Below are 14,846 nucleotides of genomic sequence, written 5' to 3' on the forward strand. Positions count from 1 at the left end.
GAGCATTTAATCATTCTCCAAAAGGCAGCAGAGTTTTTATTTTCTCTGGGGAGCCAGCAGCATTAGCCGAGGCATAAAGCAAACTCCACCAAGTGTAGAAAAAACTCACCCTGATGTCCTGTTTGACAAACTGACCCGCGGGTCACAACCTGAGTTTATTGATCCGTGGGGCCTTGTCTGGGTGCCGGGCATGTTTTCTGGACTTTGGTTTCAGCTGCATTCCTCACTTCTCGGAGAGGGGGTGTGGATTTCTGCTAGGAGCAACCACTGGGAAGGAAGTAATGTTCATTAAGTGTGCAGGCAGTGCAGGACCAAGCATGCTCAGTGCAAAAAAGCTTCGCTGCCCTGCCTGTCAAGCCCGAGGTTTGAACTCGGTCCAGAACGCCGGATTTACTTTTCAGGAAGAAACCCTACCTGCCTGGGCTGCTTTCTTTTAATTCTCCCTTCCCTCCTCCTCAGAGGAGCGCAAACAATGTTCTTTTGATGCTTTCCTGCGAGTGGGAATCTCGCCCTGGAGAAGGAGACAAAACTTTGCTACCTGTGAAACGAAGACTGCTTAGGTCAGTACGAGGGGGCGCAGAGGAACTTTGCGAGCAGCTTTTGGTGACTTTCGAACTCCCCTCTTTCTGCTCTCCTCTATCCCTTCCCATCTCCAGCACAGCTGAACTTTTTAGGGGAAAAAAAGAAAAAAGAAATTAAATGTTCAGCAGTTGTTCAGCAGTTTTCTGCTTGCTCATTCTCTCTGCTGAAGGTAAACTTGGTTTAAGTGAAAACAGCCCGAATTTGCTGGGAGCTGAGCTTAACTTTTGCAAAGTTGGCTTGCAAAAGTTCGGCTCAGAGAGATTTTTATTTTCTTCACTTTTTCTTCTCTTTCTTCTTTTTCCTCTCAGTGCAAGCCTGGGCTTCCAGCGTGTGCTTTAAAAGCTGTTCCCCCCTTTCTCTCCCCGCCCTCTGTCTTAGAGCTGAAAATGAGACTCGTTCTTGAATAATAAACTCTGTGTTATCAAGCAAATCTTGTGGCTTGTTCATGTGATTGCTCCCAGTCCCAGCATCGATGGCTTTTGCCTTTTAATACATTTTTCAGCTCTTTCTGGAAAAGGAATTGCAAAACTTTTAGCAGAGAGGTGAGAGAAAGCAATTTTAGTTGATAACTGAGTTTTACTCGGTGCCTGAATTTTTAAGTTTTTCAATTAAGTGTTCTCTACATTTTGCTTTTAAAAGCATATTTAAAACTCCTGTCTCCCAAAATATTCCCAACCTTAGAGTGGGAAAAGAGAATTTTCCTTCTTTTTGTGAGACTTTGTGCTGCCTAATGGAGATTTTTCTGAACATAGGCCAAATGGCCAAGAAACAAAATGACCACTGAATAAGAAGTGAAATGGACTTAAATAATTAGAAACTGCCTGTAGTTAATGATTGTTTGAAGTGGGTCAGAAACATTTGGCAGCTCCTGGTGTTGAATTTTGTCCTGGGATGTACTTGGGAATAGTTATGTGGTTTATCAGAAGTTGGGATTTAATTTTGTGTGTTTGAGGGGTGGGCACAGACTTGGATATTTGTTTTAGAAACTGAAGAAATTACTTAAACACGTGCAAAGGTGAAATCCTTGTGTTTAAAAGCTGTATATTTATTATTTGGTTGTTCTAAACTGGGAGTTATCCCATGCAGAGGATCTCAGTAGGGGAAAAAAGGGATTGCAGGTATGATGAATAACTCCTAGCTGGAGCACTGGGAGTGGAAAATATCTTTGCAAACTCCAAGAATTTTGCCAAAAAAAACCCCTCTGTGCAGAGGGGGAGAGGAGGATTGGGTTTTGCTGGATCTCCTGGGGCATTCCCACCGGGATTACCTGCAGCCAGGCCAGGCAGAAGGAATCTGCAAAAACCCAAGGCTGGAGCTCTCTGATCTTCCCCTGCGTGCACCCCCTGAGATCCAGGGCAGCTTTTGATGAGGGAAACGTCTCTGCCTTTTGATTTGGGGGCCTGCTGGGGACGGTGGTGCTGCAGATGGACACGGGGTGGCCACGGGGCTCTCTCTGCCCCTGGACATTCCAGCCCTCCATTTCCTGGGGAATGGGGAGGGTCCTTTGTGAGGCACTTTGCATATTTATGGGAGAGGGAAAAAAAAAAAAAATTGCCTTGTGCTTTGAGAGGTGAATAAAGCCAGGCTGCAAAGCTGCACATCCTCGTCTGAGTGCTGAACACAGAGTTTGGTGCCTGAGATTGATCCCAGATCCATTGTCCTCACCCAGGCACAAACAACGTGGCCTCTGCCTTTGTTCCTTTGCAGGTACCCAGATTGCACAGATCCAGCTTTGTACAAACCCATTTTATGTGAAAATATAATTCAGGACAGGAAATGTTTTGTGATTATTTAATTTCCCTCCTTAGGGATGAGATTTTTTCAGTTTACAAGTTTGCAAAAGTTGGAAGTAGAAAAATTTCTTGGTCCACAGAGGCCAGACTTTCACCTGTGGGATACTCAGGTCCCCATTGTTCCTCTGCAGGTACCCAAATTGCACAAATCCAGCTTTTTACAAACCCACTTCACGTGCAAGATCATAATTCAAGACAGGAAATGTTTTTTATTCATTGAATTTCCCTCCCCAGGGTTGAAATTTTGCAATTTGTAGGTTTGCAAAAGTTGGAAGTAGAAAAAAATTCTTGGTCCACAGAGGCCAGACTTTCACCTGTGGGATACTCAGGTCCCCATTGCTCCTCTGCAGGTACCCAAATTGCACAAATCCAGCTTTTTACAAACCCACTTCATGTGTAAAATTACAATTCATGACAGGAAATATTTTGTGATTGTTTAGTTTCTCTCCTCAGGGTTGAGATTTTGCAATTTGTAGGTATGCAAAGGTTGCAAGTGCGAAACAACTCTTGGCCCACGGAGCCAAGACTTTCACCTGTGATGTGAAATACTCAGATCCATTAAATGAGGATCAGCCAGGTTTTGGCCTAGAATCCGTTTATTCTCCTGTCCTCCTTTGTTTTCACCCTTAAATTTAGATCTATTTCTTCCTCCACCTCCCCAGGTATTCCCAAGGCAAGTCTGCTCCTGTTTGTGGGTTTCATTTAAATCCTTTTTTCTTTCTAAACCAAGGGAGGGGAATTCCACAGTTCCTGGAAAGGCTCAGGTCTTTCTAAGGTTTCATTTACCATTTCCAAGCTTTCATTCACCTCCAGAGTGGAGCAAACCATTGCAAATGGGCTTAACCTCATTCTCTGTCTTCCATTTTTGTGCCGAATCCTTTTTTTTTTTTTTAACTATTTAAATAGGGAAAAAACCCTTAATGTATCCCTCCAAAGTTCCATGGATGGTTTTTCTCTTTGGAATGGAGATGTCTCCATCTGAATCCAGCCACAATCAAGAGGCAGGGGTGAAATCTGGAGGATTTGGAGGAGAGGAACGGGCTGGATCCCATCTCCTTTAGCTGTGGGGCTGCTCTTGGAATTGTGGAGCACTTCAGGCACCTCTCCCAGTGCTCACACATCCTTTTTTAAATTTTATTTTGTTTTATTTTGTTTTATTTTATTTTATTTTATATTTTATTGAAGATGGGGACTTCTCGGAGCATTTTGAGGATCAGGATGTCAAGGATCCATCTGAAACACCCTGAAATGAGGGGCAGCAGGGATGAGGGGAACAGCCCCACAGGGGGGTGTCTCTGATGGGTCATTCCTGTATCCTAAATGGGATTTAGGAACATTCCTAAATGTGATATCTGCAGGTAAAGGACCCTGTGGTTGTTGGGATGTTCTCCCAAGAGCAGGATTCTCCATTTGGGAGAGCTCAGGGAGGTAGAAAAGCAGGGATGATTTATTTTGGAGTAATCTCTTTGGAGGAGGCATTAAAAACTGTATTTTTTCATGTCTAGAGCAGAAGTGTGAGGGGAAAACTGCAAATGGTGCCTCGGGCAGTGTTGGAGGTGTCTGAGGCTGAAATGTGCATTACCATCACCCTCTTGTCCTCGAGGAGAACCAAGGAACAGCAGGGCAGGGCACATTTGTACAAACCCATTTTATGTGAAGATATGGTTCAGGATAATATAATATATAATATAATATAAAATATAATCCTGTGCCTGATGTTTGCCCTGAAACACCCCTGGGAACACCCAGAATGTTCTTCTGTCCCACCTTCCCTGTCCCCACATGGAAATTGCTGCAGGGAATGAGCCACGGAGGAGTTGGAAAAGTTCAAAATAAAATCTCTTTACAAGTTCAAAATAAAACCTTTTCCCTCAAGCTGTTGAATTTACCCCAATTTCTCCTAAAAGGCAGAGAGGTGTTTGAAACATGAGCAAAAACCAGTTCCTGGTGTTAATGGTGAATTCCTCCTTTATTTTTGCAGGTAGCAGTGGAAATGAAAGCAATTCTATTTGCCACACGGGCCCCACAAATGTAAGTACAAACAGAATTTCTTTTGCCACTTCTTTTGGTGGAAGTATGAGTCCAACACGAGATCAAAGCACAAGACTCGCGTTGATGTTGTGCGGGGTTTTTTTAAAGAAAAAGTAAACAAACAAGGAGGTCAGGGGAAAGTTATTTATTTGACATTTTCCTGCTGGCCTTGCAGAAAATCAGGGTTCGTTTGGATTTAGATCCAGCTGCATTTGGGCCAAAGTTGTCTCTGGGGAAGTCTAGGAGGGGACAGGAGAGGAGAAAAGCTTTTAGCTCTGTCTGCTGAGAAACCTCCTGGGCAGCAATTGCAGAAACTCCTGCGGGACTCAGAAGTTGAACTCCTATTTTTAGAAGGATTGTGGGAGCTGAAATCAGCCTTTAAAGCTTTTAGGAGCCTGGCAAGGCAGGTGGGAACCCCGTGGGATGTGGGAAGTGTCTGAACAGGTTGTGAGAGTTAATTCTTAACTCACCAGAGGGACATTAGCAAAACCCACTCGACTCCTGCATCAATCTTCCAAATATCCAAATCCTTATAAATCTTCTATCTCCTGGTTCCAGAAGAGCTGAAATGCAGAAATTCCGAAGCCTGAGTTTGAGCCTCTCAACGACTTTGGGTGTTTTATCCATTGCTTTCGGATCACAAATTAAAATAACAAATGCAACACATATTTCATGAGTTGGTGCCTTGTGGAGTTCACCAAAGTTCAGGGAAGGTTGTTTTTTTTTTTTTTTTTTTTGTTTGAGGGCTGGGGAGCGCTGCAAAATTTCAGCTGAAGCTCAGTGCAGATTCTGCCCTCTGCAAAAAAAAAAAAAAAAAAAAAATTTTTTAGAGTTACAACCTGGGCCAGAGTTCAGCATCTCAATCCCCTTTGCCCGGGCAGAGGTGCAAAGAAATGGAACTTTGTGCATCGAGATGCAAATTCCCCATAGAAATGGGGCTTTTCTGAGCTGCTCTGGGGGTTCAGGTGGCTGAAGAAACGAGCTTTGTGTTCCCCAGGCAGCAGGGCCCGGCGTTTGTGCAAAGTGCCTTTGTGTGGGGATGTGTAAAGCCCTCAATGTGCCATTCTTTCTGCTTCAGCTGTTAGAGACTCCCATCTTCTCTATTGATTTTACCCAGAGCTCTGCCTGCCCTTGAAGGTGTGACCTGTACCTCGGGCTAATTTATTTCTGTCATGGCTGCAGCGCGGCTTGGAGGGCGGCAGGGGCTGGGAGGGAGAACAATGAATCCAGCGTGGAACAGAAATCCCGAGGCTGCAGCCCTCAGACATTCCGGCACACAGCCCATTCTCCTGCCCGGCATCCTGCACGCTCTTGGATTAAAAAGGGGAAAGAAAAAAAAAAGGAGAAAAAAAAAAAAAAAAAAAGGAAAAAAAAAAAAAACCTCCAAAAAATAAAAGGCAGGCATTTGTATAACTAATCAGGTGAGCCATTGTGGGTAATCCCCTTGGTCACACACGCTGGCATGGATATTAAAATTTGCTGGGCTTCTAAACCACTTACAATGACATCTTAGTTTGTGAACCTGAATGGAAAAGCCTCACCTTGATGGCCTGGGAGTGCTTTTGGAGCTGAGCACTGGAAATTTTTGTGTGGATGGGCAAAAGGTTTGGCTTTTGTGCTGAAAACTCATTTTGGCAGGCAGGCTGATGGATTTTTTTTTTTTTTTAATTTAATTTTATTTTGTCTTGTATCACATTGACTTTCCTGTTCAGGTTTTATAAACTTAAATATAAATTTAAATGAGATTTAAACACTGCAGCTGCTGGCCCCTTTCTCAGAGGGGTTTTCTCTCCTGCCCTGCCTGTGCCCTTCAGCCTTTACCTTAAATAACTGGATTTAGGGAATCCTAAATCCTAAATCCACTTCCCTGGGGAAAACTTGTTGCTCCTGAGTTCCCTTGGGGGAAAGCTGAGCATCCTGTGCTGGATGAGAGCTCTGGAAACCTTGGGCTGGCAGTGCGGGCAGCACTGGGGTGGCTGCAGGGATTTCCAGGCTCCCTCCTCCCGCCTGGGTGAGGTTTTGGGTGGAATTTTGGGGTTTTGGGTGAAATTTTGGGGTTTTGGATGAAATTTTGGGGTTTTGGGGTGAAATTTTGGGTTTTTGGCCATCCTTGTGATGAGGGTGATGAGGGTTTGAGGGTGATTTCCTGCAGCTCAAGGTTGTGCAGCACAAGAGGGGGTTTATAAAACAGGAGTTTGCACCATTCCGATTCACTGCTTTCCCTGGGCAGTAAATTTAAATTTAAAGAATTTAGGGCTCGTCCTTCAGGAGGGCTGAGGCAGGAGCAGCTGCCCTGGGGTTTCTGCTGTGGGTCAGGGCGGTGGGGCCAGAAGGGAAAGTCAACATTCAAAGCAATGCAGAGCACTCTGGAGCTGGGCTTGTTTCATTTCCAGCTGATTTTCTGGGAGCTGCTGCCACAGAAAGCACTGAATTACCCTGGCATAGCTGAATTCAGTGAAAATTCAACCACCCTGGCCTGTGGAGCCACATTTGTGGAGCCTGTGTGCCAAGTTTAAAGTTTGCTGCTAAATCTGGTTATTTTCTGTGGGGTTTGGCTTCCAATGGGTCCCTGTACCACAGCCATAAAAGTTTGGTTTTCTTAGCCCGAAGATTTTGTGCAGAAATATTTTGGTAGAGGGGAAAAAGCAGAACAGGAGGTGACAAATCTGAGTAGAAATGTGAATCAAAAGAAGATTTAGGATTAATGGAATATATATGTATTATTATATTTCTTATAATAATATTTAGTTGAAGTGAAAATGAAGAGCAGCTCACAAGCTGGAGGGAACCCGAGGTTCTCAGTGTTTCTCTACCTCTACCAAAATCCTTTTGTGCTTCTGAATGATGTTTGATTATCAGTTGATGTTTACAGCTCGGTGATTTTGTGATTCCCTCCCTAAAATCCAGGTTTTGACAGAGGTTTCTGCTCTTGCTGCAGAGGCTGGGGTGGGACAGGGTGAAAATTTCTGCTCTGGCCTTTGTGGTTCCTAATGACACTCAATTTCATCTCCACACCATCCTGGCTTTTTTCATTGATATTTTCTCCCTGCATGCACTGGGCAACGTTGAAAATTAAAGGAAGGGGAAATAGAATAAATAAAATGCTCACAACCCTCAATGGAGCAGCTGTGCAGTGGGAATTCTCCTCCTTTAGCCCCTCAGAGCTGTCAGCACTGAAGACATGAATTCAGTTGACGTTTCCTTGATGTTCTGGAGATTTTGGGGTTTTTTTCCTCGTTTTTGGGTGTCCTAAAAAGGTGTTGGGGTGCTCAGGTTAACCCCAGAGGCAACTGTGAGGGGAGAAATGAGTCCCAGGGCTGATGGCAGGAACAGAGAACAGCAAAACCCTCTAGATAAGATGTCCAAGGTGTAATGGGGGATTTTTAGGACTGAAAAGCATCTCATTAATTCAGCTGAATTTTTATTAATTAATATTTTATCAACTAAAAAATAACTTTTCTTTTTTTTTTTTTTTTTTTTTTGGTAGCAAAACGAAGCGGAAAAAAAAAATACCCAAAGCTGGGTCAGAGAGGGATGGTCGCAAAATAATAAAATAATTTAAGAGCTGAGGTGGCCTCTCATGTGCTGCCCAGATGTGCAGCCCCAAATGTCTGTTCTGGGAGGCTGATTATGGAATACACGCATTTAGAGCTGGCAGCAAAGGGAGAATTGATTTCTTTCTGGAGTGCAGTGGCTGTTGCTGCGCTGGAGATAATTAAACATCAGAGCAGAAGAAAAACCGAGCTGGAAAAGGAGAATTATTGCACCTCTGGGTGGGAAGAGCTGCGGGATTGTCTGCACTGGGGTGGGCAGAAGTTAATTTTTATTAAAGTGGGGATGCACAGATAAAGTGCATTGAGTGACTCTGTGGTCACTCTTGGTCTTGGTGAAAGAGATTTTGTGTAAACTTGATTTGGTTCCAAACTAAATGCAGTGAAAACAAATTCAAGCCACTCTTATTGTGAAGCCTAAACAGGATTTTAACAGTTCTCAACTAACTCACCTCAAAAATTAATTAATATATTTTGGTTATCTTGAGTGCTCTGCTGCAGATGCTCAAAGTCCAGATTTGATTTTATCATTCTCTCCTTGCAGTATTTGGTTTTTTGCCTTGCAGACTCCAAGATAATGTGCTAATTTCAGCTTTCACAAGAAAAAAAAAAAAGGTGTTGCAGAGAACATCTTTGAGAATATGAACCCCAAAGGTGTCAATATCTGAATTCAGATAATTTTAGTCTAATTTTATTTTTGCTTTTGGAAGTTCAGATTTGTAAATGCTGGGGTTTATTCTGTGCCCTGGAGGGAGTGATGGGACTTTAGCTGGTGTCATAACTGGGGGTCTGATTTCTGTCAAGTGCTTTAGCACTGATTATCCCCTGCAAGGAGGGAAAAGAGCTTGGCTGAGGGATATCCATGGCTGGGATGAAATAAATTCCATGGAATGACAGGAGGGGCTGGGAGGGACCTCAAACCCATCCAGTCCCATGGGCAGGGACATCTCCCACTGTCCCAGGGTGTTCCAGCCTGGCCTTGGGCACTGCCAGGGATCCGGGGCAGCCACAGCCGCTCTGGGAACTCCATCCCAGCCCCTCTCTCAACATTTCATCCCAAAATCCCATCTAAACCAGCACATGGAATCCTGGAAGGGTTTGAGGACCTCAAAGCCCAACCAGTCCCGCCATGGGTCCAAAACTTCCCAATTTCCCAGGCATTTCCCGCCTGGCCTTGGGCTCTTCCAGGGATCCAGGGGCAGCCCCAGCTGCTCTGGGAATTCCATCTCATCCCCTCTCTCAATATTTCATCCCAAAATCCCATCTAAACCAGCACATGGAATCCTGGAATGCTTTGAGGACCTCAAAGCCCAACCAGTCCCACCATGGTCCCCACACCTCCCACTGTCCCAGAGTGTTCCAGCCTGGCCTTGGGCATTTCCAGAGATCCCATCCCAGCCCCAGCTGCTCTGGGAATCCCATCCCAGCCCCTCCTCACACTCCCAGTCAGGAATTCCTTTCCAAAATCCCACCTAACCCTAACGCTCACCCAAGATTTCATCCCAATCAAAATCCCATCTAAACATGGAATCCTGGAATGGTTTGAGGGACCTCAAAGCCCATCCAGTCTCACCATGAGTCCAAAACTTCCCAATGTCCCAGGAGTTTCCAGCCTGGCCTTGGGCTCTTCCAGGAATCCAGGGGCAGCCCCAGCTGCTCTGGGAATCCCATGGCAGGGCCTCCTCACACTCCCAGCCAGGAATTCCTTCCTAAACTTCCACCTAAACCTGAATTCCATCTCAGAGCCTCCTCACGATCCAGCCAGGAATTCCTTCCCAAAATCCCACCTAAACCTGAATTCCATCTCAGAGCCTCCTCACAATCCAGCCAGGAATTCCTTCCCAAAATCCCACCTAACCACAACCCTCTCCCAAGATTTCATCCCAACCTGGAATGGTTTGAGGGACCTCAAAGCCCAACCAGTCCCACCATGACTCCAAAACTTCCCAATGTCCCAGGAGTTTCCAGCCTGGCCTTGGGCTCTTCCAGGAATCCAGGGGCAGCCCCAGCTGCTCTGGGAATCCCGTGGCAGGGCCTCCTCACACTCCCAGCCAGGAATTCCTTCCCAAAATCCCACCTAACCCTAACCCCAACCCCAACCCTCTCCCAAGATTTCATCCCAAATCCCATCTAAACATGGAATTCTGGAATGGTTTGGGTTTGAGGGACCTCAAAGCCCAACCAGTCCCACCATGGGTCCCACACTCTCCAATGTTCCAGGGTGTTCCAGTTTGGCCTTGGGCACTGCCAGGGATCCCATCCCAGCCCCAGCTGCTCTGGGAATCCCATGCCAGGCCCTCCTCACACTCCCAGCCAGGAATTCCTTCCCAAACTTCCACCTAAACCTGAATTCCATCTCAGAGCCTCCTCACGATCCGGCCAGGAATTCCTTCCCAAAATCCCACCTAACCCTAACCCCAACCCTCTCCCAAGATTTCTTCCCAAAATCCCATCTAAACATGGAATCCTGGAATGGAGGCGCTTCCCAAACCTGTGGTGGGTTGAGGAATGTGAATTTTATAGAGATTGAGACCAAGAAAAGCAGGAGCCTGGTGGGTTTTATTCCCCCTTTTGGGGGGCAGGTAATTTAAAAGCTCAGTGTGTGTCTCAGCTTCCTCACCTGTCAGTGGGGGAATTGCTTCACAGGGGACTGGAAATATCATTATAATGATCCTTGGGATGTGCTTTCATATGCTGGGAAGGAGAGTGGGAGCGTTCACATGTACCAGAGAAAAGGGAAAAAGTAGGTTAGGCCTGTCTGAGCTTGTCATGCTTCTCCTGTGTCAGCAAACTCGGGGAGACAAGAGAAAGGAGAGGAAGAGAGATCAAAAGAATACATTAAATTAAAAGGTAAACAGGGAAAGTTAAACTTAAAGCAGCCAGGAGGGAGCTGCACGGGGCTTGGCTGCCTTCATCTGGATTTTCTATCCTGGGCCAAGGCCTTGGTCATCAACAAAAATCCCAAGGAAATCCCTGAGTGGGGAAGAGCTGGGGGTGCTCTGCATGAGGGGAGAGGCCTGTGGAGGAAATCGGGAGGAAATTTGGAGGAAATTTGGAGGGAATTTGGAGGGAATTTGGAGGAAATTTAGAGGAAATTTGGAGGGAATTTGGAGGGAATTTAGAGGAAATTTGGAGGGAATTTGGAGGGAATTTGGAGGGAATTTGGAGGGAATTTGGAGGGAATTTGGAGGAAATTTGGAGGAAATTTGGAGGGAATTTGAAGGAAATTTGGAGGAAATTTGGAGGGGTTTTCCCCTGGTGATGGAGAAAGCAGGGCCCTGGTGGAGCTGAGATGCTCAGGGTGGCACAGTGGCAGCAAAGGAAAGATTGAGTTATTGCTCACTGGCAGGGGTGAGAGGCATTAAATATTTATAAATGTGTTTTTTATGTCCTCCCAACTCTTGGCAAACTGGGTTTTAGGGGCTTCCTAAAGATTATGGAGCAGCTAAGCTGGACTTTATTGTTGAATTTTGAGTCTAAGTGTCCAAGGACATGTTGGACAGGGCTTGGACAGCCTGGCCTGGTGGAAATGTCCCTGCCCAAGGCTTGAGATGAGTTTTAACCCTGTGAGCAGACAGAGCTCTGAGCTGTGCTGATGTTCTGCTCCCTTTAATCTCTTCTGTCTGTGGGTGAAATAGGCCAAGGAAGCTTTAAATGCAGATCTATACTGTGAATTTTCCATATAAAGTAGGAGGAGGAGAACAAAAAGCACATGGGGGAAAATTCCTGACAGTCACTGTATGGAGGGCTGGTTATACTTTTACAGAATGATAGGTCAAACACTAGGCTGCCAAAAGCAATCATACCACTTGTAATCTTCTTTAACTGTATCCAGTCAGAAAAAAAGATGAAAAATTGTTTTTCTGCCTTTGAAGAATGGAAATATCTTTCCCCATTCCCACCCTGACCTGTTTTACTCGGAGAGATTCTGGATCCACTCACTCAGCTAAATCATCATAAGCAGAGTGAGATGGAAACAAAAAACTTTACATAAAATTCTGCTTTTTGCACCTCCAGCAGCTGGGGAAGGGTTTTTTTTGAGGAAAAAAGCTTGATTTGCATGCTGAGCCTTATCTGTGGCAAAGCTGGGCGCTTGCAGGCCAGCTTTGTGTGGTATAATCTGATTTTTGCACATGGTGAGGCTGTTTGTCTGTGTGTCATGTCCAGCCTTCCTTTTGGGGAACAACCACTCACCACGAGTTTCCTCCAAGGGGCTGCAGAGGAGTTTTTAAACAGATTCAAGGTAAACAAAAGTGGTGGGATGGGGTAGGAACCTCTTGGGAAACCAAAAGGGGAAGATTCCCCTGGCAGATGAACTGTGCTGAGGTAACAGAGCCCAAAATCAGGTGAAACAGCCACGGGGAATGCGGAGGGCAGGATTTGAGGCGCTCACGCCTGAAAAACATTTTGGTTTGTGAGTGCAAAATCCCTGCAGCTGGAACATCTGCCTGGTGTGTCACTGGCAAGGGAATGGGGCATGGAAAGGTAGGGAGATCTCTGTATTTGTGTTTTAATTAAAATTAAATGTGGAGTAGCAAAACCAGCTTGGTATTTCAGGAGATTTGTGCTGTGGTGGGGCTGAGTGTCTGGAGAAAGTCTGTGGGGATGTTGTGATGAAACTTCTTCATCTTTCAAATCTTGCAAAATTTTATTAAAAAATCCAACTTTTTGGGAGGTGTGGGACAGTCATCCAAGTGCCTGAGGATTTTGTGTGTGATTTTTGTGTGTTATGCTCACATTTTCTGTCAGGGCAGGTGGAAACAGGACAAAGGGGAACAGCTTCAATGTCCAAAGTTGGGCACTGCCAGGGATCCAGGGGCAGCCCCAGCTGCTCTGGGAATCCCATCCCAGCCCCTCCTCACCCTCCCAGCCAGGAATTCCTTCCCAAAATCCCACCTAACCCTAACCCTAATCCTCTCCCAGTATTTCATTCCAAAATCCCATCTAAACATGGAATCCTGGAATGGCTTGAGGGACCTCAAAGCCCAACAAGTTCCACCATATGTTCCACACCTCCCACTGTCCCAGGGTGTTCCAGCCTGGCCTTGGGCTCTTCCAAGGACCCCATCCCAGCCACAGCTGCTCTGGGAATCCCATCCCAGCCTCTCTCCCAACATTTCATCCCAAAATCCCATCTAAACCAGCACATGGAATCCTGGAATGGTTGGAGGGACCTCAAAGCCCAACCAGTCCCACCATGGGTCGAACATTTCCCAATCTCCCAGGTGGCTCCAGCCTGGCCTTGGACACTTCCAGGGATCCAGGGGCAGCCACAGCTGCTCTGGGGATCCCATCCCAGGGCCTGCCCACCCTCACAGCCAGGAATTCCTTCCCAAAAGGAATTGGCAGAGAATTGGCTGAGATTGGACATTCAGGAGGAAATCCTGCTCTGCGAGGGTGGTGAGGTTCTGGCTCAGGATGCCCAGAGGAGTTTTGGACACCCCAAATATCCAAGGCCAGGCTGGACAGGGCCTGGAGCACCCTGGGATTGTGGGAGGTGTCCCTGGAAGAGTTCATGACCGGATGAAGGTGACCATCCTCACCAGCAGCAGTGAGGCAGAAGCTGCAGGCTGAATTTGTGATAAAATATTCCCCCCAGGGCTGTCAGCAACACTGGAGCAAGATTTAACCCAAATGGAAATCCTGTGGTGCTGCTGTGGTGCAGTTTTGGATGGAAAACCCACTTGCATATTTTTAATTACTGCCCTCATGGAGAATAAATTGCAATATTCTGGTGCATTTGCAGAACAGAGTAACCCAGAACCAGCTCAGGGCTCCTCAGCAGGGTAAGGAAATTTTGAGTGAGGTTTGTAACTCTTGGTTTGAGGTTTAATGCAAATCTGAGTTACAGCAGAGAAGAATATTTAGCTTTTAATTCAAAACTGCACGTGGCAAGTGAGTGGGATCTACCGCAGCAAAAATTGGGGTTTTGAGGCACCCTCCAAACCTTTTCACCTTTTGATGCCATTTCTCAGAGCCGGCTCAGCTGGCTGATTTATAAATCAGTGATGCCATAAAGCAGGAGCCATCTCTGCTCTTTACTGGCTTGTTTTTGTGCTTCCCTGATGGTGCTTAAATCTCCTCACCCCTCGTGCCACCTTCCCAGAGTGTCAGCCCATCACAGCCTGCTTCTTGTTGCTCTTTAAATCCTATTTTTTTCTTTGCTTTTTTTGCAAACCCAACAGCAGCCACTTTCCCTTTTCCCAGTAGTCCCCAGGCAGTGAGGGAGGCTGGCCACTGGCCAATTCATTTGAACCTCTGGAATAATAGTTTGCTCTCTAATGAATAGTCTGGCTTTAAATCTCTCCATTCGAGGGTGGTGGCACTCCTGAAGCTGACAGGTACTTATGGGACACTGAGGAAAGGTCATTTGTTGGGTGTTACTTTCATTGATCTGGCCAGAAAACCTCCTGGCCATTCCTCTGTGCTCCTTGAAGGCAATAAAAAAAACAGGCAAAAAAAGCGAGGCAGAAAATCCATTCATTTTCTCATATTTGCTTCAGAAGCCACAAACAACCCATTTCCAGTCAGCAGTTTCCTATTTAAATGTCACAGAATTCAGCCTCACAGCTGGCATCACCTTATTCTGATCAGGGAAACTGAGGCATGGAACAGGGGGATTGTTTTTCCCTGGCCACCAGGTGTTAATCCTGGTCTGGAAGCTGGGAGCTCCTTGCTGTGGCTGGCAGAGAGCTGGAGGAACACCACTGGTGGGAGATTTATCGCTCATTTCATCCCTCTTCCCCCGCACCCATAAATCAAATGCTACCATTTTCTTCCTGAAGCTGGAGCTTAATGAACCTAAAAGCAATCTGAGGAAGTAGCACCAAAACCTGGCGGTGCTAAAGCCCTGGTCCATTTACAAATGAGAACCCAGAGCATTGGCAAA

This window comes from Ammospiza nelsoni, chromosome 24 (genome assembly GCF_027579445.1).
Source record: "Ammospiza nelsoni isolate bAmmNel1 chromosome 24, bAmmNel1.pri, whole genome shotgun sequence".
In the NCBI taxonomy this organism is placed as follows: Eukaryota; Metazoa; Chordata; class Aves; order Passeriformes; family Passerellidae; genus Ammospiza; species Ammospiza nelsoni.